This window comes from Phalangium opilio, unplaced genomic scaffold (genome assembly GCF_054372755.1).
Source record: "Phalangium opilio isolate 3A_F unplaced genomic scaffold, DU_Popi_V2 ptg000240l_1, whole genome shotgun sequence".
NCBI classification, from domain to species: domain Eukaryota; kingdom Metazoa; phylum Arthropoda; class Arachnida; order Opiliones; family Phalangiidae; genus Phalangium; species Phalangium opilio.
In genome coordinates this window covers 1055655-1082817 of record NW_028324224.1, presented here as the reverse complement: position 1 = coordinate 1082817, position 27163 = coordinate 1055655, and the positions used below count along the sequence as shown (strand labels likewise).

Sequence of the window (27163 nt, the reverse complement as noted above, 5' to 3'; positions counted from 1 at the left end):
TTTGGGTGCGAGTGGTCCCGGGTTCAAATCCCGGGCGGACCCGAGTTTTGTAGGAGAAATTTAGTGACTATTTAAATGCAACTATTGACAGGGTAGTCTTACGAGTTGAACTTGTTTCAGTTACACATATGGTCCGTTGGTCTAGGGGTATCATACTCGCTTTGCGTGCGAGTGGTCCCGGGTTCAAATCCCGCACGGACCCGAGTTTTTTCAGAAGTAATTGACTATTTAAACACAAATAGTAGAATTGTAGGCCTATAAATTTAGCATGCTTCAGTGTCATACTGTTCCGTTGGTCTAGGGGTATGATACTCGCTTCGTGTGTGAGTGGTCCCGGGTTCAAATCCCGGACGGCCCCGAGTTTTTGCAGAAGTAATTGACTATTTAAACACAAATAGTAAAATTGTAGGCCTATAAGTTTAGTATGCTTCAGTATCATACTGTTCCGTTGGTCTAGGGGTATGATACTCGCTTTGGGTGCGAGTGGTCCCGAAACTGTTTCAGTTACACACAAGGTCCGTTGGTCTAGGGGTATCATACTCGCTTTGGGTGCGAGTGGTCCCGGGTTTAAATCCCGGACGGACCCGAGTTTTTGCAGAAGCAATTGACTATTTAAACACAAATAGTAAAATTGTAGGCCTATAAATTTAGCATGCTTCAGTGTCATACTGTTCCGTTGGTCTAGGGGTATGATACTCGCTTCGGTTGTTAGTGGTCCCGGGTTCAAATCCCGGACGGACCCGAGTTTTGCAGAAGTAATTGACTATTTAAACACAAATAGTAAAATTGTAGGCCTATAAGTTTAGCATGCTTCAGTGTCATACTGTTCCGTTGGTCTAGAGGTATGATACTCGCTTCGGGTGTGAGTGGTTCCTGGTTCAAATCCCGGACGGACCCGAGTTTTTGCAGAAGTAATTGACTATTTAAACACAAATAGTAAAATTGTAGGCCTATAAGTTTACCATGCTTCAGTGTCATGCTGTTCCGTTGGTCTAGGGGTATCATACTCACTTTGAGTGCGAGTGGTCCCGGGTTTAAATCCCGGACGGACCCGAGTTTTTGCAGAAGCAATTGACTATTTAAACACAAATAGTAAAATTGTAGGCCTATAAATTTAGCATGCTTCAGTGTCATACTGTTCCGTTGGTCTAGGGGTATGATACTCGCTTCGGTTGTTAGTGGTCCCGGGTTCAAATCCCGGACGGACCCGAGTTTTGCAGAAGTAATTGACTATTTAAACACAAATAGTAAAATTGTAGGCCTATAAGTTTAGCATGCTTCAGTGTCATACTGTTCCGTTGGTCTAGAGGTATGATACTCGCTTCGGGTGTGAGTGGTTCCTGGTTCAAATCCCGGACGGACCCGAGTTTTTGCAGAAGTAATTGACTATTTAAACACAAATAGTAAAATTGTAGGCCTATAAGTTTACCATGCTTCAGTGTCATGCTGTTCCGTTGGTCTAGGGGTATCATACTCACTTTGAGTGCGAGTGGTCCCGGGTTTAAATCCCGGACGGACCCGAGTTTTTGCAGAAGCAATTGACTATTTAAACACAAATAGTAAAATTGTAGGCCTATAAATTTAGCATGCTTCAGTGTCATACTGTTCCGTTGGTCTAGGGGTATGATACTCGCTTCGGTTGTTAGTGGTCCCGGGTTCAAATCCCGGACGGACCCGAGTTTTTGCAGAAGTAATTGACTATTTAAACACAAATAGTAAAATTGTAGGCCTATAAGTTTAGCATGCTTCAGTGTCATACTGTTCCGTTGGTCTAGGGGTATCATACTCACTTTGGGTGCGAGTGGTCCTGGGTTCAAATCCCGGACGGACCCGAGTTTTTGCAGAAGAAATTTAGTGACTATTTAAATGCATTTATTGACAGGGTAGTCTTAAAAGTTGAGCTTGTGTCAGTTACAAACATGGTCCGTTGGTCTAGGGATATCTTACTCGCTTTAAGTGCAAGTGGTTCCGGGTTCAAATCCCGGTCGGACCCGAGTTTTTGCAGAAGTAATTGACTATTTAAACACAAATAGTAAAATTGTAGGCCTATAAGTTTAGCATGCTGCAGTGTCATACTGTTCCGTTGGTCTAGAGGTATGATACTCGCTTCGGGTGTGAGTGGTTCCTGGTTCAAATCCCGGACGGACCCGAGTTTTTGCAGAAGTAATTGACTATTTAAACACAAATAGTAAAATTGTAGGCCTATAAGTTTACCATGCTTCAGTGTCATGCTGTTCCGTTGGTCTAGGGGTATCATACTCACTTTGAGTGCGAGTGGTCCAGGGTTCAAATCCCGGACGGACCCGAGTTTTTGCAGAAGTAATTGACTATTTAAACACAAATAATAAAATTGTAGGCCTATAAGTTTACCATACTTCAGTGTCATACTGTTCCGTTGGTCTAGGGGTATCATGCTCACTTTGGGTGCGAGTGGTCCCGGGTTCAAATCCCGTACGGACCCGAGAATTTGCAGAAGTAATTGACTATTTAAACACAAATAGTAAAATTGTAGGCCTATAAGTTTAGCATGCTTCAGTGTAATACTGTTCCGTTGGTCTAGGGGTATGATACTCGCTTTGGGTGCGAGTGGTCCCGGGTTCAAATCCCGGGCGGACCCGAGTTTTGGAGAAGAAATTTAGTGACTATTTAAATGCAACTATTGACAGGGTAGTCTTACGAGTTGAACTTGTTTCAGTTACACATATGGTCCGTTGGTCTAGGGGTATCATACTCGCTTTGGGTGCGAGTGGTCCCGGGTTCAAATCCCGGACGGACCCGAGTTTTTGCAGAAGTAATTGACTATTTAAACAAAAAGTGTAAAATTGTAGGCCTATAAGTTTAGCATGCTTCAGTGTCATACTGTTCCGTTCGTCTAGGGGTATGATACTCGCTTTGGGTGCGAGTGGTCCCGGGTTCAAATCCCGGGCGGACCCGAGTTTTGTAGGAGAAATTTAGCGACTATTTAAATGCAACTATTGACAGGGTAGTCTTACGAGTTGAACTTGTTTCAGTTACACATATGGTCCGTTGGTCTAGGGGTATCATACTCGCTTTGGGTGCGAGTGGTCCCGGGTTCAAATCCCGGACGGACCCGAGTTTTTTCAGAAGTAATTGACTATTTAAACACAAATAGTAAAATTGTAGGCCTATAAATTTAGCATGCTTCAGTGTCATACTGTTCCGTTGGTCTAGGGGTATGATACTCGCTTCGTGTGTGAGTGGTCCCGGGTTCAAATCCCGGACGGCCCCGAGTTTTTGCAGAAGTAATTGACTATTTAAACAAAAAGTGTAAATTTGTAGGTCTATAAGTTTAGCATGCTTCAGTGTCATACTTTTCCGCTCGTCTAGGGGTATGATACTCGCTTTGGGTGCGAGTGGTCCCGGGTTCAAATCCCGGGCGGACCGAGTTTTGGAGAAGAAATTTAGTGACTATTTAAACACAAATAGTAAAATTGTAGGCCTATGAGTTTAGCATGCTTCAGTGCCATACTGTTCCGTTAGTCTAGGGGTATGATACTCGCTTCGGGTGTGAGTTGTCCCGGGTTCAAATTCCGGACGGACCCGAGTTTTTGCAGAAGTAATTGACTATTTAAACACAAATAGTAAAATTGTAGGCCTATAAGTTTAGCATGCTTCAGTTTCATACTGTTCCGTTGGTCTAGGGGTATGATACTCGCTTCGGGTGTGAGTGGTCCCGGGTTCAATACCCGGACGGACCCGAGTTTTTGCAGAAGTAATTGACTATTTAAACACAAATAGTAAAATTGTAGGCCTATAAGTTTAGCATGCTTCAGTGTCATACTGTTCCGTTGGTCTAGGGGTATGATACTCGCTTTGGGTGCGAGTGGTCCCGGGTTCAAATCCCGGGCGACCCGAGTTTCAGAGAAGAAATTTAGTGACTATTTATATGCAACTATTGACAGGGTAGTCTTGCGAGTTGAACTTGTTTCAGTTACACACATGGTCCGTTGGTCTAGGGGTATCATACTCGCTTTGGGTGCGAGTGGTCCCGGGTTCAAATCCCGGACGGACCCGAGCTTTTTCAGAAGTAATTGACTATTTAAACACAAATAGTAAAATTGTAGGCCTATAAATTTAGCATGCTTCAGTGTCATACTGTTCCGTTGGTCTAGGGGTATGATACTCGCTTCGTGTGTGAGTGGTCCCGGGTTCAAATCCCGGACGGCCCCGAGTTTTTGCAGAAGTAATTGACTATTTAAACAAAAAGTGTAAAATTGTAGGTCTATAAGTTTAGCATGCTTCAGTGTCATACTTTTCCGCTCGTCTAGGGGTATGATACTCGCTTTGGGTGCGAGTGGTCCCGGGTTCAAATCCCGGACGGACCCGAGTTTTTGCAGAAGTAATTGACTATTTAAACACAAATAGTAAAATTGTAGGCCTATAAGTTTAGCATGCTTCAGCTTCATACTGTTCCGTTGGTCTAGGGGTATGATACTCGCTTCGGGTGTGAGTGGTCCCGGGTTCAATACCCGGACGGACCCGAGTTTTTGCAGAAGTAATTGACTATTTAAACACAAATAGTAAAATTGTAGGCCTATAAGTTTAGCATGCTTCAGTGTCATACTGTTCCGTTGGTCTAGGGGTATGATACTCGCTTTGGGTGCGAGTGGTCCCGGGTTCAAATCCCGGGCGACCCGAGTTTCAGAGAAGAAATTTAGTGACTGTTTATATGCAACTATTGACAGGGTAGTCTTGCGAGTTGAACTTGTTTCAGTTACACACATGGTCCGTTGGTCTAGGGGTATCATACTCGCTTTGGGTGCGAGTGGTCCCGGGTTCAAATGCCGGACGGTCCCGGGTTCAAATGCCGGACGGACCCGAGTTTTTGCAGAAGTAATTGACTATTTAAACACAAATAGTAAAATTGTAGGCCTATAAGTTTAGTATGCTTCAGTGTCATACTGTTCCGTTGGTCTAGGGGTATGATACTCGCTTTGGGTGCGAGTGGTCCCGGGTTCAAATCCCGGGCGGACCCGAGTTTTGTAGGAGAAATTTAGTGACTATTTAAATGCAACTATTGACAGGGTAGTCTTACGAGTTGAACTTGTTTCAGTTACACATATGGTCCGTTGGTCTAGGGGTATGATACTCGCTTCGGGTGTGAGTGGTCCCGGGTTCAAATCCCGGACGGACCCGAGTTTTTGCAGAAGTAATTGACTATTTAAACACAAATAGTAAAATTGTAGGCCTATAAGTTTAGCATGCTTCAGTTTCATACTGTTCCGTTGGTCTAGGGGTATGATACTCGTTTCGGGTGTGAGTGGTCCCGGGTTCAAATCCCGGACGGACCCGAGTTTTTGCAGAAGTAATTGACTATTTAAACACAAATAGTAAAATTGTAGGCCTATAAGTTTAGCATGCTTCAGTTTCATACTGTTCCGTTGGTCTAGGGGTATGATACTCGCTTCGGGTGTGAGTGGTCCCGGGTTCAATACCCGGACGGACCCGAGTTTTTGCAGAAGTAATTGACTATTTAAACACAAATAGTAAAATTGTAGGCCTATAAGTTTAGCATGCTTCAGTGTCATACTGTTCCGTTGGTCTAGGGGTATGATACTCGCTTTGGGTGCGAGTGGTCCCGGGTTCAAATCCCGGGCGACCCGAGTTTCAGAGAAGAAATTTAGTGACTATTTATATGCAACTATTGACAGGGTAGTCTTGCGAGTTGAACTTGTTTCAGTTACACACATGGTCCGTTGGTCTAGGGGTATCATACTCGCTTTGGGTGCGAGTGGTCCCGGGTTCAAATCCCGGACGGACCCGAGCTTTTTCAGAAGTAATTGACTATTTAAACACAAATAGTAAAATTGTAGGCCTATAAATTTAGCATGCTTCAGTGTCATACTGTTCCGTTGGTCTAGGGGTATGATACTCGCTTCGTGTGTGAGTGGTCCCGGGTTCAAATCCCGGACGGCCCCGAGTTTTTGCAGAAGTAATTGACTATTTAAACAAAAAGTGTAAAATTGTAGGTCTATAAGTTTAGCATGCTTCAGTGTCATACTTTTCCGCTCGTCTAGGGGTATGATACTCGCTTTGGGTGCGAGTGGTCCCGGGTTCAAATCCCGGGCGGACCGAGTTTTGGAGAAGAAATTTAGTGACTATTTAAACACAAATAGTAAAATTGTAGGCCTATGAGTTTAGCATGCTTCAGTGCCATACTGTTCCGTTAGTCTAGGGGTATGATACTCGCTTCGGGTGTGAGTGGTCCCGGGTTCAAATCCCGGACGGACCCGAGTTTTTGCAGAAGTAATTGACTATTTAAACACAAATAGTAAAATTGTAGGCCTATAAGTTTAGCATGCTTCAGCTTCATACTGTTCCGTTGGTCTAGGGGTATGATACTCGCTTCGGGTGTGAGTGGTCCCGGGTTCAATACCCGGACGGACCCGAGTTTTTGCAGAAGTAATTGACTATTTAAACACAAATAGTAAAATTGTAGGCCTATAAGTTTAGCATGCTTCAGTGTCATACTGTTCCGTTGGTCTAGGGGTATGATACTCGCTTTGGGTGCGAGTGGTCCCGGGTTCAAATCCCGGGCGACCCGAGTTTCAGAGAAGAAATTTAGTGACTGTTTATATGCAACTATTGACAGGGTAGTCTTGCGAGTTGAACTTGTTTCAGTTACACACATGGTCCGTTGGTCTAGGGGTATCATACTCGCTTTGGGTGCGAGTGGTCCCGGGTTCAAATGCCGGACGGTCCCGGGTTCAAATGCCGGACGGACCCGAGTTTTTGCAGCATTAATTGACTATTTAAACACAAATAGTAAAATTGTAGGCCTATAAGTTTAGTATGCTTCAGTGTCATACTGTTCCGTTGGTCTAGGGGTATGATACTCGCTTTGGGTGCGAGTGGTCCCGGGTTCAAATCCCGGGCGGACCCGAGTTTTGTAGGAGAAATTTAGTGACTATTTAAATGCAACTATTGACAGGGTAGTCTTACGAGTTGAACTTGTTTCAGTTACACATATGGTCCGTTGGTCTAGGGGTATCATACTCGCTTTGCGTGCGAGTGGTCCCGGGTTCAAATCCCGCACGGACCCGAGTTTTTTCAGAAGTAATTGACTATTTAAACACAAATAGTAGAATTGTAGGCCTATAAATTTAGCATGCTTCAGTGTCATACTGTTCCGTTGGTCTAGGGGTATGATACTCGCTTCGTGTGTGAGTGGTCCCGGGTTTAAATCCCGGACGGCCCCGAGTTTTTGCAGAAGTAATTGACTATTTAAACACAAATAGTAAAATTGTAGGCTTATAAGTTTAGTATGCTTCAGTATCATACTGTTCCGTTGGTCTAGGGGTATGATACTCGCTTTGGGTGCGAGTGGTCCCGAAACTGTTTCAGTTACACACAAGGTCCGTTGGTCTAGGGGTATCATACTCGCTTTGGGTGCGAGTGGTCCCGGGTTTAAATCCCGGACGGACCCGAGTTTTTGCAGAAGCAATTGACTATTTAAACACAAATAGTAAAATTGTAGGCCTATAAATTTAGCATGCTTCAGTGTCATACTGTTCCGTTGGTCTAGGGGTATGATACTCGCTTCGGTTGTTAGTGGTCCTGGGTTCAAATCCCGGACGGACCCGAGTTTTGCAGAAGTAATTGACTATTTAAACACAAATAGTAAAATTGTAGGCCTATAAGTTTAGCATGCTTCAGTGTCATACTGTTCCGTTGGTCTAGAGGTATGATACTCGCTTCGGGTTGGAGTGGTTCCTGGTTCAAATCCCGGACGGACCCGAGTTTTTGCAGAAGTAATTGACTATTTAAACACAAATAGTAAAATTGTAGGCCTATAAGTTTAACATGCTTCAGTGTCATGCTGTTCCGTTGGTCTAGAGGTATGATACTCGCTTCGGGTGTGAGTGGTTCCTGGTTCAAATCCCGGACGGACCCGAGTTTTTGCAGAAGTAATTGACTATTTAAACACAAATAGTAAAATTGTAGGCCTATAAGTTTAGCATGCTTCAGTGTCATACTGTTCCGTTGGTCTAGAGGTATGATACTCGCTTCGGGTGTGAGTGGTTCCTGGTTCAAATCCCGGACGGACCCGAGTTTTTGCAGAAGTAATTGACTATTTAAACACAAATAGTAAAATTGTAGGCCTATAAGTTTAGCATGCTTCAGTGTCATACTGTTCCGTTGGTCTAGGGGTATCATACTCACTTTGGGTGCGAGTGGTCCTGGGTTCAAATCCCGGACGGACCCGAGTTTTTGCAGAAGAAATTTAGTGACTATTTAAATGCATTTATTGACAGGGTAGTCTTAAAAGTTGAGCTTGTTTCAGTTACATACATGGTCCGTTGGTCTAGGGATATCTTACTCGCTTTAAGTGCGAGTGGTTCCGGGTTCAAATCCCGGTCGGACCCGAGTTTTTGCAGAAGTAATTGACTATTTAAACACAAATAGTAAAATTGTAGGCCTCTAAGTTTAGCATGCTTCAGTGTCATACTGTTCCGTTGGTCTAGAGGTATGATACTCGCTTCGGGTGTGAGTGGTCCCGGGTTCCAATCCCGGACGGACCCGAGTTTTTGCAGAAGTAATTGACTATTTAAACACAAATAGTAAAATTGTAGGCCTATAAGTTTACCATACTTCAGTGTCATACTGTTCCGTTGGTCTAGGGGTATCATACTCGCTTTGGGTGCGAGTGGTCCCGGGTTCAAATGCCGGACGGTCCCGGGTTCAAATGCCGGACGGACCCGAGTTTTTGCAGCATTAATTGACTATTTAAACACAAATAGTAAAATTGTAGGCCTATAAGTTTAGTATGCTTCAGTGTCATACTGTTCCGTTGGTCTAGGGGTATGATACTCGCTTTGGGTGCGAGTGGTCCCGGGTTCAAATCCCGGGCGGACCCGAGTTTTGTAGGAGAAATTTAGTGACTATTTAAATGCAACTATTGACAGGGTAGTCTTACGAGTTGAACTTGTTTCAGTTACACATATGGTCCGTTGGTCAAGGGGTATCATACTCGCTTTGCGTGCGAGTGGTCCCGGGTTCAAATCCCGCACGGACCCGAGTTTTTTCAGAAGTAATTGACTATTTAAACACAAATAGTAGAATTGTAGGCCTATAAATTTAGCATGCTTCAGTGTCATACTGTTCCGTTGGTCTAGGGGTATGATACTCGCTTCGTGTGTGAGTGGTCCCGGGTTTAAATCCCGGACGGCCCCGAGTTTTTGCAGAAGTAATTGACTATTTAAACACAAATAGTAAAATTGTAGGCTTATAAGTTTAGTATGCTTCAGTATCATACTGTTCCGTTGGTCTAGGGGTATGATACTCGCTTTGGGTGCGAGTGGTCCCGAAACTGTTTCAGTTACACACAAGGTCCGTTGGTCTAGGGGTATCATACTCGCTTTGGGTGCGAGTGGTCCCGGGTTTAAATCCCGGACGGACCCGAGTTTTTGCAGAAGCAATTGACTATTTAAACACAAATAGTAAAATTGTAGGCCTATAAATTTAGCATGCTTCAGTGTCATACTGTTCCGTTGGTCTAGGGGTATGATACTCGCTTCGGTTGTTAGTGGTCCTGGGTTCAAATCCCGGACGGACCCGAGTTTTGCAGAAGTAATTGACTATTTAAACACAAATAGTAAAATTGTAGGCCTATAAGTTTAGCATGCTTCAGTGTCATACTGTTCCGTTGGTCTAGAGGTATGATACTCGCTTCGGGTTGGAGTGGTTCCTGGTTCAAATCCCGGACGGACCCGAGTTTTTGCAGAAGTAATTGACTATTTAAACACAAATAGTAAAATTGTAGGCCTATAAGTTTAACATGCTTCAGTGTCATGCTGTTCCGTTGGTCTAGAGGTATGATACTCGCTTCGGGTGTGAGTGGTTCCTGGTTCAAATCCCGGACGGACCCGAGTTTTTGCAGAAGTAATTGACTATTTAAACACAAATAGTAAAATTGTAGGCCTATAAGTTTAGCATGCTTCAGTGTCATACTGTTCCGTTGGTCTAGAGGTATGATACTCGCTTCGGGTGTGAGTGGTTCCTGGTTCAAATCCCGGACGGACCCGAGTTTTTGCAGAAGTAATTGACTATTTAAACACAAATAGTAAAATTGTAGGCCTATAAGTTTAGCATGCTTCAGTGTCATACTGTTCCGTTGGTCTAGGGGTATCATACTCACTTTGGGTGCGAGTGGTCCTGGGTTCAAATCCCGGACGGACCCGAGTTTTTGCAGAAGAAATTTAGTGACTATTTAAATGCATTTATTGACAGGGTAGTCTTAAAAGTTGAGCTTGTTTCAGTTACATACATGGTCCGTTGGTCTAGGGATATCTTACTCGCTTTAAGTGCGAGTGGTTCCGGGTTCAAATCCCGGTCGGACCCGAGTTTTTGCAGAAGTAATTGACTATTTAAACACAAATAGTAAAATTGTAGGCCTCTAAGTTTAGCATGCTTCAGTGTCATACTGTTCCGTTGGTCTAGAGGTATGATACTCGCTTCGGGTGTGAGTGGTCCCGGGTTTAAATCCCGGACGGACCCGAGTTTTTGCAGAAGCAATTGACTATTTAAACACAAATAGTAAAATTGTAGGCCTATAAATTTAGCATGCTTCAGTGTCATACTGTTCCGTTGGTCTAGGGGTATGATACTCGCTTCGGTTGTTAGTGGTCCTGGGTTCAAATCCCGGACGGACCCGAGTTTTGCAGAAGTAATTGACTATTTAAACACAAATAGTAAAATTGTAGGCCTATAAGTTTAGCATGCTTCAGTGTCATACTGTTCCGTTGGTCTAGAGGTATGATACTCGCTTCGGGTTGGAGTGGTTCCTGGTTCAAATCCCGGACGGACCCGAGTTTTTGCAGAAGTAATTGACTATTTAAACACAAATAGTAAAATTGTAGGCCTATAAGTTTAGCATGCTTCAGTGTCATACTGTTCCGTTGGTCTAGAGGTATGATACTCGCTTCGGGTGTGAGTGGTTCCTGGTTCAAATCCCGGACGGACCCGAGTTTTTGCAGAAGTAATTGACTATTTAAACACAAATAGTAAAATTGTAGGCCTATAAGTTTAGCATGCTTCAGTGTCATACTGTTCCGTTGGTCTAGGGGTATCATACTCACTTTGGGTGCGAGTGGTCCTGGGTTCAAATCCCGGACGGACCCGAGTTTTTGCAGAAGAAATTTAGTGACTATTTAAATGCATTTATTGACAGGGTAGTCTTAAAAGTTGAGCTTGTTTCAGTTACATACATGGTCCGTTGGTCTAGGGATATCTTACTCGCTTTAAGTGCGAGTGGTTCCGGGTTCAAATCCCGGTCGGACCCGAGTTTTTGCAGAAGTAATTGACTATTTAAACACAAATAGTAAAATTGTAGGCCTCTAAGTTTAGCATGCTTCAGTGTCATACTGTTCCGTTGGTCTAGAGGTATGATACTCGCTTCGGGTGTGAGTGGTCCCGGGTTCCAATCCCGGACGGACCCGAGTTTTTGCAGAAGTAATTGACTATTTAAACACAAATAGTAAAATTGTAGGCCTATAAGTTTAGCATGCTTCAGTGTCATACTTTTCCGCTCGTCTAGGGGTATGATACTCGCTTCGGGTGTGAGTGGTCCCGGGTTCAAATCCCGTACGGACCCGAGAATTTGCAGAAGTAATTGACTATTTAAACACAAATAGTAAAATTGTAGGCCTATAAGTTTAGCATGCTTCAGTGTAATACTGTTCCGTTGGTCTAGGGGTATGATACTCGCTTTGGGTGCGAGTGGTCCCGGGTTCAAATCCCGGGCGGACCCGAGTTTTGGAGAAGAAATTTAGTGACTATTTAAATGCAACTATTGACAGGGTAGTCTTACGAGTTGAACTTGTTTCAGTTACACATATGGTCCGTTGGTCTAGGGGTATCATACTCGCTTTGGGTGCGAGTGGTCCTGGGTTCAAATCCCGGACGGACCCGAGTTTTTGCAGAAGTAATTGACTATTTAAACAAAAAGTGTAAAATTGTAGGCCTATAAGTTTAGCATGCTTCAGTGTCATACTGTTCCGTTCGTCTAGGGGTATGATACTCGCTTTGGGTGCGAGTGGTCCCGGGTTCAAATCCCGGGCGGACCCGAGTTTTGTAGGAGAAATTTAGTGACTATTTAAATGCAACTATTGACAGGGTAGTCTTACGAGTTGAACTTGTTTCAGTTACACATATGGTCCGTTGGTCTAGGGGTATCATACTCGCTTTGGGTGTGAGTGGTCCCGGGTTCAAATCCCGGACGGCCCCGAGTTTTTTCAGAAGTAATTGACTATTTAAACACAAATAGTAAAATTGTAGGCCTATAAATTTAGCATGCTTCAGTGTCATACTGTTCCGTTGGTCTAGGGGTATGATACTCGCTTCGTGTATGAGTGGTCCCGGGTTCAAATCCCGGACGGCCCCGAGTTTTTGCAGAAGTAATTGACTATTTAAACAAAAAGTGTAAAATTGTAGGTCTATAAGTTTAGCATGCTTCAGTGTCATACTTTTCCGCTCGTCTAGGGGTATGATACTCGCTTTGGGTGCGAGTGGTCCCGGGTTCAAATCCCGGGCGGACCGAGTTTTGGAGAAGAAATTTAGTGACTATTTAAACACAAATAGTAAAATTGTAGGCCTATGAGTTTAGCATGCTTCAGTGCCATACTGTTCCGTTAGTCTAGGGGTATGATACTCGCTTCGGGTGTGAGTGGTCCCGGGTTCAAATCCCGGACGGACCCGAGTTTTTGCAGAAGTAATTGACTATTTAAACACAAATAGTAAAATTGTAGGCCTATAAGTTTAGCATGCTTCAGTGTCATACTGTTCCGTTGGTCTAGGGGTATGATACTCGCTTTGGGTGCGAGTGGTCCCGGGTTCAAATCCCGGGCGACCCGAGTTTCAGAGAAGAAATTTAGTGACTGTTTATATGCAACTATTGACAGGGTAGTCTTGCGAGTTGAACTTGTTTCAGTTACACACATGGTCCGTTGGTCTAGGGGTATCATACTCGCTTTGGGTGCGAGTGGTCCCGGGTTCAAATGCCGGACGGTCCCGGGTTCAAATGCCGGACGGACCCGAGTTTTTGCAGAAGTAATTGACTATTTAAACACAAATAGTAAAATTGTAGGCCTATAAGTTTAGTATGCTTCAGTGTCATACTGTTCCGTTGGTCTAGGGGTATGATACTCGCTTTGGGTGCGAGTGGTCCCGGGTTCAAATCCCGGGCGGACCCGAGTTTTGTAGGAGAAATTTAGTGACTATTTAAATGCAACTATTGACAGGGTAGTCTTACGAGTTGAACTTGTTTCAGTTACACATATGGTCCGTTGGTCTAGGGGTATCATACTCGCTTTGGGTGCGAGTGGTCCCGGGTTCAAATCCCGGACGGACCCGAGTTTTTTCAGAAGTAATTGACTATTTAAACACAAATAGTAAAATTGTAGGCCTATAAATTTAGCATGCTTCAGTGTCATACTGTTCCGTTGGTCTAGGGGTATGATACTCGCTTCGTGTATGAGTGGTCCCGGGTTCAAATCCCGGACGGCCCCGAGTTTTTGCAGAAGTAATTGACTATTTAAACAAAAAGTGTAAAATTGTAGGTCTATAAGTTTAGCATGCTTCAGTGTCATACTTTTCCGCTCGTCTAGGGGTATGATACTCGCTTTGGGTGCGAGTGGTCCCGGGTTCAAATCCCGGGCGGACCGAGTTTTGGAGAAGAAATTTAGTGACTATTTAAACACAAATAGTAAAATTGTAGGCCTATGAGTTTAGCATGCTTCAGTGCCATACTGTTCCGTTAGTCTAGGGGTATGATACTCGCTTCGGGTGTGAGTGGTCCCGGGTTCAAATCCCGGACGGACCCGAGTTTTTGCAGAAGTAATTGACTATTTAAACACAAATAGTAAAATTGTAGGCCTATAAGTTTAGCATGCTTCAGTTTCATACTGTTCCGTTGGTCTAGGGGTATGATACTCGCTTCGGGTGTGAGTGGTCTCGGGTTCAATACCCGGACGGACCCGAGTTTTTGCAGAAGTAATTGACTATTTAAACACAAATAGTAAAATTGTAGGCCTATAAGTTTAGCATGCTTCAGTGTCATACTGTTCCGTTGGTCTAGGGGTATGATACTCGCTTTGGGTGCGAGTGGTCCCGGGTTCAAATCCCGGGCGACCCGAGTTTCAGAGAAGAAATTTAGTGACTGTTTATATGCAACTATTGACAGGGTAGTCTTGCGAGTTGAACTTGTTTCAGTTACACACATGGTCCGTTGGTCTAGGGGTATCATACTCGCTTTGGGTGCGAGTGGTCCCGGGTTCAAATCCCGCACGGACCCGAGTTTTTGCAGAAGTAATTGACTATTTAAACACAAATAGTAAAATTGTAGGCCTATAAGTTTAGTATGCTTCAGTGTCATACTGTTCCGTTGGTCTAGGGGTATGATACTCGCTTTGGGTGCGAGTGGTCCCGGGTTCAAATCCCGGGCGGACCCGAGTTTTGTAGGAGAAATTTAGTGACTATTTAAATGCAACTATTGACAGGGTAGTCTTACGAGTTGAACTTGTTTCAGTTACACATATGGTCCGTTGGTCTAGGGGTATCATACTCGCTTTGCGTGCGAGTGGTCCCGGGTTCAAATCCCGCACGGACCCGAGTTTTTGCAGAAGTAATTGACTATTTAAACACAAATAGTAAAATTGTAGGCCTATAAGTTTAGTATGCTTCAGTGTCATACTGTTCCGTTGGTCTAGGGGTATGATACTCGCTTTGGGTGCGAGTGGTCCCGGGTTCAAATCCCGGGCGGACCCGAGTTTTGTAGGAGAAATTTAGTGACTATTTAAATGCAACTATTGACAGGGTAGTCTTACGAGTTGAACTTGTTTCAGTTACACATATGGTCCGTTGGTCTAGGGCTATCATACTCGCTTTGCGTGCGAGTGGTCCCGGGTTCAAATCCCGCACGGACCCGAGTTTTTTCAGAAGTAATTGACTATTTAAACACAAATAGTAGAATTGTAGGCCTATAAATTTAGCATGCTTCAGTGTCATACTGTTCCGTTGGTCTAGGGGTATGATACTCGCTTCGTGTGTGAGTGGTCCCGGGTTTAAATCCCGGACGGCCCCGAGTTTTTGCAGAAGTAATTGACTATTTAAACACAAATAGTAAAATTGTAGGCTTATAAGTTTAGTATGCTTCAGTATCATACTGTTCCGTTGGTCTAGGGGTATGATACTCGCTTTGGGTGCGAGTGGTCCCGAAACTGTTTCAGTTACACACAAGGTCCGTTGGTCTAGGGGTATCATACTCGCTTTGGGTGCGAGTGGTCCCGGGTTTAAATCCCGGACGGACCCGAGTTTTTGCAGAAGCAATTGACTATTTAAACACAAATAGTAAAATTGTAGGCCTATAAATTTAGCATGCTTCAGTGTCATACTGTTCCGTTGGTCTAGGGGTATGATACTCGCTTCGGTTGTTAGTGGTCCTGGGTTCAAATCCCGGACGGACCCGAGTTTTGCAGAAGTAATTGACTATTTAAACACAAATAGTAAAATTGTAGGCCTATAAGTTTAGCATGCTTCAGTGTCATACTGTTCCGTTGGTCTAGAGGTATGATACTCGCTTCGGGTTGGAGTGGTTCCTGGTTCAAATCCCGGACGGACCCGAGTTTTTGCAGAAGTAATTGACTATTTAAACACAAATAGTAAAATTGTAGGCCTATAAGTTTAACATGCTTCAGTGTCATGCTGTTCCGTTGGTCTAGAGGTATGATACTCGCTTCGGGTGTGAGTGGTTCCTGGTTCAAATCCCGGACGGACCCGAGTTTTTGCAGAAGTAATTGACTATTTAAACACAAATAGTAAAATTGTAGGCCTATAAGTTTAGCATGCTTCAGTGTCATACTGTTCCGTTGGTCTAGAGGTATGATACTCGCTTCGGGTGTGAGTGGTTCCTGGTTCAAATCCCGGACGGACCCGAGTTTTTGCAGAAGTAATTGACTATTTAAACACAAATAGTAAAATTGTAGGCCTATAAGTTTAGCATGCTTCAGTGTCATACTGTTCCGTTGGTCTAGGGGTATCATACTCACTTTGGGTGCGAGTGGTCCTGGGTTCAAATCCCGGACGGACCCGAGTTTTTGCAGAAGAAATTTAGTGACTATTTAAATGCATTTATTGACAGGGTAGTCTTAAAAGTTGAGCTTGTTTCAGTTACATACATGGTCCGTTGGTCTAGGGATATCTTACTCGCTTTAAGTGCGAGTGGTTCCGGGTTCAAATCCCGGTCGGACCCGAGTTTTTGCAGAAGTAATTGACTATTTAAACACAAATAGTAAAATTGTAGGCCTCTAAGTTTAGCATGCTTCAGTGTCATACTGTTCCGTTGGTCTAGAGGTATGATACTCGCTTCGGGTGTGAGTGGTCCCGGGTTCCAATCCCGGACGGACCCGAGTTTTTGCAGAAGTAATTGACTATTTAAACACAAATAGTAAAATTGTAGGCCTATAAGTTTACCATACTTCAGTGTCATACTGTTCCGTTGGTCTAGGGGTATCATACTCACTTTGGGTGCGAGTGGTCCCGGGTTCAAATCCCGTACGGACCCGAGAATTTGCAGAAGTAATTGACTATTTAAACACAAATAGTAAAATTGTAGGCCTATAAGTTTAGTATGCTTCAGTGTCATACTGTTCCGTTGGTCTAGGGGTATGATACTCGCTTTGGGTGCGAGTGGTCCCGGGTTCAAATCCCGGGCGGACCCGAGTTTTGTAGGAGAAATTTAGTGACTATTTAAATGCAACTATTGACAGGGTAGTCTTACGAGTTGAACTTGTTTCAGTTACACATATGGTCCGTTGGTCTAGGGGTATCATACTCGCTTTGCGTGCGAGTGGTCCCGGGTTCAAATCCCGCACGGACCCGAGTTTTTTCAGAAGTAATTGACTATTTAAACACAAATAGTAGAATTGTAGGCCTATAAATTTAGCATGCTTCAGTGTCATACTGTTCCGTTGGTCTAGGGGTATGATACTCGCTTCGTGTGTGAGTGGTCCCGGGTTTAAATCCCGGACGGCCCCGAGTTTTTGCAGAAGTAATTGACTATTTAAACACAAATAGTAAAATTGTAGGCTTATAAGTTTAGTATGCTTCAGTATCATACTGTTCCGTTGGTCTAGGGGTATGATACTCGCTTTGGGTGCGAGTGGTCCCGAAACTGTTTCAGTTACACACAAGGTCCGTTGGTCTAGGGGTATCATACTCGCTTTGGGTGCGAGTGGTCCCGGGTTTAAATCCCGGACGGACCCGAGTTTTTGCAGAAGCAATTGACTATTTAAACACAAATAGTAAAATTGTAGGCCTATAAATTTAGCATGCTTCAGTGTCATACTGTTCCGTTGGTCTAGGGGTATGATACTCGCTTCGGTTGTTAGTGGTCCTGGGTTCAAATCCCGGACGGACCCGAGTTTTGCAGAAGTAATTGACTATTTAAACACAAATAGTAAAATTGTAGGCCTATAAGTTTAGCATGCTTCAGTGTCATACTGTTCCGTTGGTCTAGAGGTATGATACTCGCTTCGGGTTGGAGTGGTTCCTGGTTCAAATCCCGGACGGACCCGAGTTTTTGCAGAAGTAATTGACTATTTAAACACAAATAGTAAAATTGTAGGCCTATAAGTTTAACATGCTTCAGTGTCATGCTGTTCCGTTGGTCTAGAGGTATGATACTCGCTTCGGGTGTGAGTGGTTCCTGGTTCAAATCCCGGACGGACCCGAGTTTTTGCAGAAGTAATTGACTATTTAAACACAAATAGTAAAATTGTAGGCCTATAAGTTTAGCATGCTTCAGTGTCATACTGTTCCGTTGGTCTAGAGGTATGATACTCGCTTCGGGTGTGAGTGGTTCCTGGTTCAAATCCCGGACGGACCCGAGTTTTTGCAGAAGTAATTGACTATTTAAACACAAATAGTAAAATTGTAGGCCTATAAGTTTAGCATGCTTCAGTGTCATACTGTTCCGTTGGTCTAGGGGTATCATACTCACTTTGGGTGCGAGTGGTCCTGGGTTCAAATCCCGGACGGACCCGAGTTTTTGCAGAAGAAATTTAGTGACTATTTAAATGCATTTATTGACAGGGTAGTCTTAAAAGTTGAGCTTGTTTCAGTTACATACATGGTCCGTTGGTCTAGGGATATCTTACTCGCTTTAAGTGCGAGTGGTTCCGGGTTCAAATCCCGGTCGGACCCGAGTTTTTGCAGAAGTAATTGACTATTTAAACACAAATAGTAAAATTGTAGGCCTCTAAGTTTAGCATGCTTCAGTGTCATACTGTTCCGTTGGTCTAGAGGTATGATACTCGCTTCGGGTGTGAGTGGTCCCGGGTTCCAATCCCGGACGGACCCGAGTTTTTGCAGAAGTAATTGACTATTTAAACACAAATAGTAAAATTGTAGGCCTATAAGTTTACCATACTTCAGTGTCATACTGTTCCGTTGGTCTAGGGGTATCATACTCACTTTGGGTGCGAGTGGTCCCGGGTTCAAATCCCGTACGGACCCGAGAATTTGCAGAAGTAATTGACTATTTAAACACAAATAGTAAAATTGTAGGCCTATAAGTTTAGCATGCTTCAGTGTAATACTGTTCCGTTGGTCTAGGGGTATGATACTCGCTTTGGGTGCGAGTGGTCCCGGGTTCAAATCCCGGGCGGACCCGAGTTTTGGAGAAGAAATTTAGTGACTATTTAAATGCAACTATTGACAGGGTAGTCTTACGAGTTGAACTTGTTTCAGTTACACATATGGTCCGTTGGTCTAGGGGTATCATACTCGCTTTGGGTGCGAGTGGTCCTGGGTTCAAATCCCGGACGGACCCGAGTTTTTGCAGAAGTAATTGACTATTTAAACAAAAAGTGTAAAATTGTAGGCCTATAAGTTTAGCATGCTTCAGTGTCATACTGTTCCGTTCGTCTAGGGGTATGATACTCGCTTTGGGTGCGAGTGGTCCCGGGTTCAAATCCCGGGCGGACCCGAGTTTTGTAGGAGAAATTTAGTGACTATTTAAATGCAACTATTGACAGGGTAGTCTTACGAGTTGAACTTGTTTCAGTTACACATATGGTCCGTTGGTCTAGGGGTATCATACTCGCTTTGGGTGTGAGTGGTCCCGGGTTCAAATCCCGGACGGCCCCGAGTTTTTGCAGAAGTAATTGACTATTTAAACAAAAAGTGTAAAATTGTAGGTCTATAAGTTTAGCATGCTTCAGTGTCATACTTTTCCGCTCTTCTAGGGGTATGATACTCGCTTTGGGTGCGAGTGGTCCCGGGTTCAAATCCCGGGCGGACCGAGTTTTGGAGAAGAAATTTAGTGACTATTTAAACACAAATAGTAAAATTGTAGGCCTATGAGTTTAGCATGCTTCAGTGCCATACTGTTCCGTTAGTCTAGGGGTATGATACTCGCTTCGGGTGTGAGTGGTCCCGGGTTCAAATCCCGGACGGACCCGAGTTTTTGCAGAAGTAATTGACTATTTAAACACAAATAGTAAAATTGTAGGCCTATAAGTTTAGCATGCTTCAGTTTCATACTGTTCCGTTGGTCTAGGGGTATGATACTCGCTTCGGGTGTGAGTGGTCCCGGGTTCAATACCCGGACGGACCCGAGTTTTTGCAGAAGTAATTGACTATTTAAACAAAAAGTGTAAAACTGTAGGTCTATAAGTTTAGCATGCTTCAGTGTCATACTTTTCCGCTCGTCTAGGGGTATGATACTCGCTTTGGGTGCGAGTGGTCCCGGGTTCAAATCCCGGGCGGACCGAGTTTTGGAGAAGAAATTTAGTGACTATTTAAACACAAATAGTAAAATTGTAGGCCTATGAGTTTAGCATGCTTCAGTGCCATACTGTTCCGTTAGTCTAGGGGTATGATACTCGCTTCGGGTGTGAGTGGTCCCGGGTTCAAATCCCGTACGGACCCGAGAATTTGCAGAAGTAATTGACTATTTAAACACAAATAGTAAAATTGTAGGCCTATAAGTTTAGCATGCTTCAGTGTAATACTGTTCCGTTGGTCTAGGGGTATGATACTCGCTTTGGGTGCGAGTGGTCCCGGGTTCAAATCCCGGGCGGACCCGAGTTTTGGAGAAGAAATTTAGTGACTATTTAAATGCAACTATTGACAGGGTAGTCTTACGAGTTGAACTTGTTTCAGTTACACATATGGTCCGTTGGTCTAGGGGTATCATACTCGCTTTGGGTGCGAGTGGTCCCGGGTTCAAATCCCGGACGGACCCGAGTTTTTGCAGAAGTAATTGACTATTTAAACAAAAAGTGTAAAATTGTAGGCCTATAAGTTTAGCATGCTTCAGTGTCATACTGTTCCGTTCGTCTAGGGGTATGATACTCGCTTTGGGTGCGAGTGGTCCCGGGTTCAAATCCCGGGCGGACCCGAGTTTTGTAGGAGAAATTTAGTGACTATTTAAATGCAACTATTGACAGGGTAGTCTTACGAGTTGAACTTGTTTCAGTTACACATATGGTCCGTTGGTCTAGGGGTATCATACTCGCTTTGGGTGCGAGTGGTCCCGGGTTCAAATCCCGGACGGACCCGAGTTTTTTCAGAAGTAATTGACTATTTAAACACAAATAGTAAAATTGTAGGCCTATAAATTTAGCATGCTTCAGTGTAATACTGTTCCGTTAGTCTAGGGGTATGATACTCGCTTCGGGTGTGAGTGGTCCCGGGTTCAAATCCCGTACGGACCCGAGAATTTGCAGAAGTAATTGACTATTTAAACACAAATAGTAAAATTGTAGGCCTATAAATTTAGCATGCTTCAGTGTCATACTGTTCCGTTGGTCTAGGGGTATGATACTCGCTTCGGTTGTTAGTGGTCCTGGGTTCAAATCCCGGACGGACCCGAGTTTTGCAGAAGTAATTGACTATTTAAACACAAATAGTAAAATTGTAGGCCTATAAGTTTAGCATGCTTCAGTGTCATACTGTTCCGTTGGTCTAGAGGTATGATACTCGCTTCGGGTGTGAGTGGTTCCTGGTTCAAATCCCGGACGGACCCGAGTTTTTGCAGAAGTAATTGACTATTTAAACACAAATAGTAAAATTGTAGGCCTATAAGTTTAGCATGCTTCAGTGTCATACTGTTCCGTTGGTCTAGAGGTATGATACTCGCTTCGGGTGTGAGTGGTTCCTGGTTCAAATCCCGGACGGACCCGAGTTTTTGCAGAAGTAATTGACTATTTAAACACAAATAGTAAAATTGTAGGCCTATAAGTTTAGCATGCTTCAGTGTCATACTGTTCCGTTGGTCTAGGGGTATCATACTCACTTTGGGTGCGAGTGGTCCTGGGTTCAAATCCCGGACGGACCCGAGTTTTTGCAGAAGAAATTTAGTGACTATTTAAATGCATTTATTGACAGGGTAGTCTTAAAAGTTGAGCTTGTTTCAGTTACATACATGGTCCGTTGGTCTAGGGATATCTTACTCGCTTTAAGTGCGAGTGGTTCCGGGTTCAAATCCCGGTCGGACCCGAGTTTTTGCAGAAGTAATTGACTATTTAAACACAAATAGTAAAATTGTAGGCCTCTAAGTTTAGCATGCTTCAGTGTCATACTGTTCCGTTGGTCTAGAGGTATGATACTCGCTTCGGGTGTGAGTGGTCCCGGGTTCCAATCCCGGACGGACCCGAGTTTTTGCAGAAGTAATTGACTATTTAAACACAAATAGTAAAATTGTAGGCCTATAAGTTTACCATACTTCAGTGTCATACTGTTCCGTTGGTCTAGGGGTATCATACTCACTTTGGGTGCGAGTGGTCCCGGGTTCAAATCCCGTACGGACCCGAGAATTTGCAGAAGTAATTGACTATTTAAACACAAATAGTAAAATTGTAGGCCTATAAGTTTAGCATGCTTCAGTGTAATACTGTTCCGTTGGTCTAGGGGTATGATACTCGCTTTGGGTGCGAGTGGTCCCGGGTTCAAATCCCGGGCGGACCCGAGTTTTGGAGAAGAAATTTAGTGACTATTTAAATGCAACTATTGACAGGGTAGTCTTACGAGTTGAACTTGTTTCAGTTACACATATGGTCCGTTGGTCTAGGGGTATCATACTCGCTTTGGGTGCGAGTGGTCCTGGGTTCAAATCCCGGACGGACCCGAGTTTTTGCAGAAGTAATTGACTATTTAAACAAAAAGTGTAAAATTGTAGGCCTATAAGTTTAGCATGCTTCAGTGTCATACTGTTCCGTTCGTCTAGGGGTATGATACTCGCTTCGTGTACGAGTGGTCCCGGGTTCAAATCCCGGACGGCCCCGAGTTTTTGCAGAAGTAATTGACTATTTAAACAAAAAGTGTAAAATTGTAGGTCTATAAGTTTAGCATGCTTCAGTGTCATACTTTTCCGCTCGTCTAGGGGTATGATACTCGCTTTGGGTGCGAGTGGTCCCGGGTTCAAATCCCGGGCGGACCGAGTTTTGGAGAAGAAATTTAGTGACTATTTAAACACAAATAGTAAAATTGTAGGCCTATGAGTTTAGCATGCTTCAGTGCCATACTGTTCCGTTAGTCTAGGGGTATGATACTCGCTTCGGGTGTGAGTGGTCCCGGGTTCAAATCCCGTACGGACCCGAGAATTTGCAGAAGTAATTGACTATTTAAACACAAATAGTAAAATTGTAGGCCTATAAGTTTAGCATGCTTCAGTGTAATACTGTTCCGTTGGTCTAGGGGTATGATACTCGCTTTGGGTGCGAGTGGTCCCGGGTTCAAATCCCGGGCGGACCCGAGTTTTGGAGAAGAAATTTAGTGACTATTTAAATGCAACTATTGACAGGGTAGTCTTACGAGTTGAACTTGTTTCAGTTACACATATGGTCCGTTGGTCTAGGGGTATCATACTCGCTTTGGGTGCGAGTGGTCCCGGGTTCAAATCCCGGACGGACCCGAGTTTTTGCAGAAGTAATTGACTATTTAAACAAAAAGTGTAAAATTGTAGGCCTATAAGTTTAGCATGCTTCAGTGTCATACTGTTCCGTTCGTCAAGGGGTATGATACTCGCTTTGGGTGCGAGTGGTCCCGGGTTCAAATCCCGGGCGGACCCGAGTTTTGTAGGAGAAATTTAGTGACTATTTAAATGCAACTATTGACAGGGTAGTCTTACGAGTTGAACTTGTTTCAGTTACACATATGGTCCGTTGGTCTAGGGGTATCATACTCGCTTTGGGTGCGAGTGGTCCCGGGTTCAAATCCCGGACGGACCCGAGTTTTTTCAGAAGTAATTGACTATTTAAACACAAATAGTAAAATTGTAGGCCTATAAATTTAGCATGCTTCAGTGTCATACTGTTCCGTTGGTCTAGGGGTATGATACTCGCTTCGTGTATGAGTGGTCCCGGGTTCAAATCCCGGACGGCCCCGAGTTTTTGCAGAAGTAATTGACTATTTAAACAAAAAGTGTAAAATTGTAGGTCTATAAGTTTAGCATGCTTCAGTGTCATACTTTTCCGCTCGTCTAGGGGTATGATACTCGCTTTGGGTGCGAGTGGTCCCGGGTTCAAATCCCGGGCGGACCGAGTTTTGGAGAAGAAATTTAGTGACTATTTAAACACAAATAGTAAAATTGTAGGCCTATGAGTTTAGCATGCTTCAGTGCCATACTGTTCCGTTAGTCTAGGGGTATGATACTCGCTTCGGGTGTGAGTGGTCCCGGGTTCAAATCCCGGACGGACCCGAGTTTTTGCAGAAGTAATTGACTATTTAAACACAAATAGTAAAATTGTAGGCCTATAAGTTTAGCATGCTTCAGTGTCATACTGTTCCGTTGGTCTAGGGGTATGATACTCGCTTTGGGTGCGAGTGGTCCCGGGTTCAAATCCCGGGCGACCCGAGTTTCAGAGAAGAAATTTAGTGACTGTTTATATGCAACTATTGACAGGGTAGTCTTGCGAGTTGAACTTGTTTCAGTTACACACATGGTCCGTTGGTCTAGGGGTATCATACTCGCTTTGGGTGCGAGTGGTCCCGGGTTCAAATGCCGGACGGTCCCGGGTTCAAATGCCGGACGGACCCGAGTTTTTGCAGAAGTAATTGACTATTTAAACACAAATAGTAAAATTGTAGGCCTATAAGTTTAGTATGCTTCAGTGTCATACTGTTCCGTTGGTCTAGGGGTATGATACTCGCTTTGGGTGCGAGTGGTCCCGGGTTCAAATCCCGGGCGGACCCGAGTTTTGTAGGAGAAATTTAGTGACTATTTAAATGCAACTATTGACACGGTAGTCTTACGAGTTGAACTTGTTTCAGTTACACATATGGTCCGTTGGTCTAGGGGTATCATACTCGCTTTGCGTGCGAGTGGTCCCGGGTTCAAATCCCGCACGGACCCGAGTTTTTTCAGAAGTAATTGACTATTTAAACACAAATAGTAGAATTGTAGGCCTATAAATTTAGCATGCTTCAGTGTCATACTGTTCCGTTGGTCTAGGGGTATGATACTCGCTTCGTGTGTGAGTGGTCCCGGGTTTAAATCCCGGACGGCCCCGAGTTTTTGCAGAAGTAATTGACTATTTAAACACAAATAGTAAAATTGTAGGCTTATAAGTTTAGTATGCTTCAGTATCATACTGTTCCGTTGGTCTAGGGGTATGATACTCGCTTTGGGTGCGAGTGGTCCCGAAACTGTTTCAGTTACACACAAGGTCCGTTGGTCTAGGGGTATCATACTCGCTTTGGGTGCGAGTGGTCCCGGGTTTAAATCCCGGACGGACCCGAGTTTTTGCAGAAGCAATTGACTATTTAAACACAAATAGTAAAATTGTAGGCCTATAAATTTAGCATGCTTCAGTGTCATACTGTTCCGTTGGTCTAGGGGTATGATACTCGCTTCGGTTTTTAGTGGTCCTGGGTTCAAATCCCGGACGGACCCGAGTTTTGCAGAAGTAATTGACTATTTAAACACAAATAGTAAAATTGTAGGCCTATAAGTTTAGCATGCTTCAGTGTCATACTGTTCCGTTGGTCTAGAGGTATGATACTCGCTTCGGGTTGGAGTGGTTCCTGGTTCAAATCCCGGACGGACCCGAGTTTTTGCAGAAGTAATTGACTATTTAAACACAAATAGTAAAATTGTAGGCCTATAAGTTTAACATGCTTCAGTGTCATGCTGTTCCGTTGGTCTAGAGGTATGATACTCGCTTCGGGTGTGAGTGGTTCCTGGTTCAAATCCCGGACGGACCCGAGTTTTTGCAGAAGTAATTGACTATTTAAACACAAATAGTAAAATTGTAGGCCTATAAGTTTAGCATGCTTCAGTGTCATACTGTTCCGTTGGTCTAGAGGTATGATACTCGCTTCGGGTGTGAGTGGTTCCTGGTTCAAATCCCGGACGGACCCGAGTTTTTGCAGAAGTAATTGACTATTTAAACACAAATAGTAAAATTGTAGGCCTATAAGTTTAGCATGCTTCAGTGTCATACTGTTCCGTTGGTCTAGGGGTATCATACTCACTTTGGGTGCGAGTGGTCCTGGGTTCAAATCCCGGACGGACCCGAGTTTTTGCAGAAGAAATTTAGTGACTATTTAAATGCATTTATTGACAGGGTAGTCTTAAAAGTTGAGCTTGTTTCAGTTACATACATGGTCCGTTGATCTAGGGATATCTTACTCGCTTTAAGTGCGAGTGGTTCCGGGTTCAAATCCCGGTCGGACCCGAGTTTTTGCAGAAGTAATTGACTATTTAAACACAAATAGTAAAATTGTAGGCCTCTAAGTTTAGCATGCTTCAGTGTCATACTGTTCCGTTGGTCTAGAGGTATGATACTCGCTTCGGGTGTGAGTGGTCCCGGGTTCCAATCCCGGACGGACCCGAGTTTTTGCAGAAGTAATTGACTATTTAAACACAAATAGTAAAATTGTAGGCCTATAAGTTTACCATACTTCAGTGTCATACTGTTCCGTTGGTCTAGGGGTATCATACTCACTTTGGGTGCGAGTGGTCCCGGGTTCAAATCCCGTACGGACCCGAGAATTTGCAGAAGTAATTGACTATTTAAACACAAATAGTAAAATTGTAGGCCTATAAGTTTAGCATGCTTCAGTGTCATACTGTTCCGTTGGTCTAGGGGTATGATACTCGCTTTGGGTGCGAGTGGTCCCGGGTTCAAATCCCGGGCGGACCCGAGTTTCGGAGAAGAAATTTAGTGACTATTTAAATGCAACTATTGACAGGGTAGTCTTACGAGTTGAACTTGTTTCAGTTACACATATGGTCCGTTGGTCTAGGGGTATCATACTCGCTTTGGGTGCGAGTGGTCCCGGGTTCAAATCCCGGACGGACCCGAGTTTTTGCAGAAGTAATTGACTATTTAAACAAAAAGTGTAAAATTGTAGGCCTATAAGTTTAGCATGCTTCAGTGTCATACTGTTCCGTTCGTCTAGGGGTATGATACTCGCTTCGGTTGTTAGTGGTCCCGGGTTCAAATCCCGGACGGACCCGAGTTTCGGAGAAGAAATTTAGTGACTATTTATATGCAACTATTGACAGGGTAGTCTTACGAGTTGAACTTGTTTCAGTTACACACATGGTCCGTTGGTCTAGGGGTATCATACTCGCTTTGGGTGCGAGTGGTCCCGGGTTCAAATGCCGGACGGACCCGAGTTTTTGCAGAAGTAATTGACTATTTAAACACAAATAGTAAAATTGTAGGCCTATAAGTTTAGTATGCTTCAGTGTCATACTGTTCCGTTGGTCTAGGGGTATGATACTCGCTTTGGGTGCGAGTGGTCCCGGGTTCAAATCCCGGACGGCCCCGAGTTTTTGCAGAAGTAATTGACTATTTAAACAAAAAGTGTAAAATTGTAGGTCTATAAGTTTAGCATGCTTCAGTGTCATACTTTTCCGCTCGTCTAGGGGTATGATACTCGCTTTGGGTGCGAGTGGTCCCGGGTTCAAATCCCGGGCGGACCGAGTTTTGGAGAAGAAATTTAGTGACTATTTAAACACAAATAGTAAAATTGTAGGCCTATGAGTTTAGCATGCTTCAGTGCCATACTGTTCCGTTAGTCTAGGGGTATGATACTCCCTTCGGGTGTGAGTGGTCCCGGGTTCAAATCCCGGACGGACCCGAGTTTTTGCAGAAGTAATTGACTATTTAAACACAAATAGTAAAATTGTAGG

General features: G+C 44.0%; 6 non-coding genes across 6 annotated transcripts; all 6 read left to right on the top strand.

Moving 5' to 3' along the window:
• Positions 1-5084: 5084 nt before the first annotated feature.
• On the top strand, positions 5085-5156 carry TRNAP-CGG (transfer RNA proline (anticodon CGG)). Its single transcript has one exon. It is a non-coding gene; the product is annotated as a tRNA-Pro (tRNA).
• A 1025-nt stretch (positions 5157-6181) lies between these two features.
• TRNAP-CGG (transfer RNA proline (anticodon CGG)) lies at positions 6182-6253 on the top strand. Its single transcript has one exon. It is a non-coding gene; the product is annotated as a tRNA-Pro (tRNA).
• Positions 6254-12644: 6391 nt separating this feature from the next.
• Positions 12645-12716, top strand: TRNAP-CGG (transfer RNA proline (anticodon CGG)). The gene has a single exon. It is a non-coding gene; the product is annotated as a tRNA-Pro (tRNA).
• Positions 12717-13768: 1052 nt separating this feature from the next.
• Positions 13769-13840, top strand: TRNAP-CGG (transfer RNA proline (anticodon CGG)). The gene has a single exon. It is a non-coding gene; the product is annotated as a tRNA-Pro (tRNA).
• Positions 13841-19405: 5565 nt separating this feature from the next.
• On the top strand, positions 19406-19477 carry TRNAP-CGG (transfer RNA proline (anticodon CGG)). The gene has a single exon. It is a non-coding gene; the product is annotated as a tRNA-Pro (tRNA).
• A 4170-nt stretch (positions 19478-23647) lies between these two features.
• Positions 23648-23719, top strand: TRNAP-CGG (transfer RNA proline (anticodon CGG)). The gene has a single exon. It is a non-coding gene; the product is annotated as a tRNA-Pro (tRNA).
• Positions 23720-27163: the final 3444 nt, after the last annotated feature.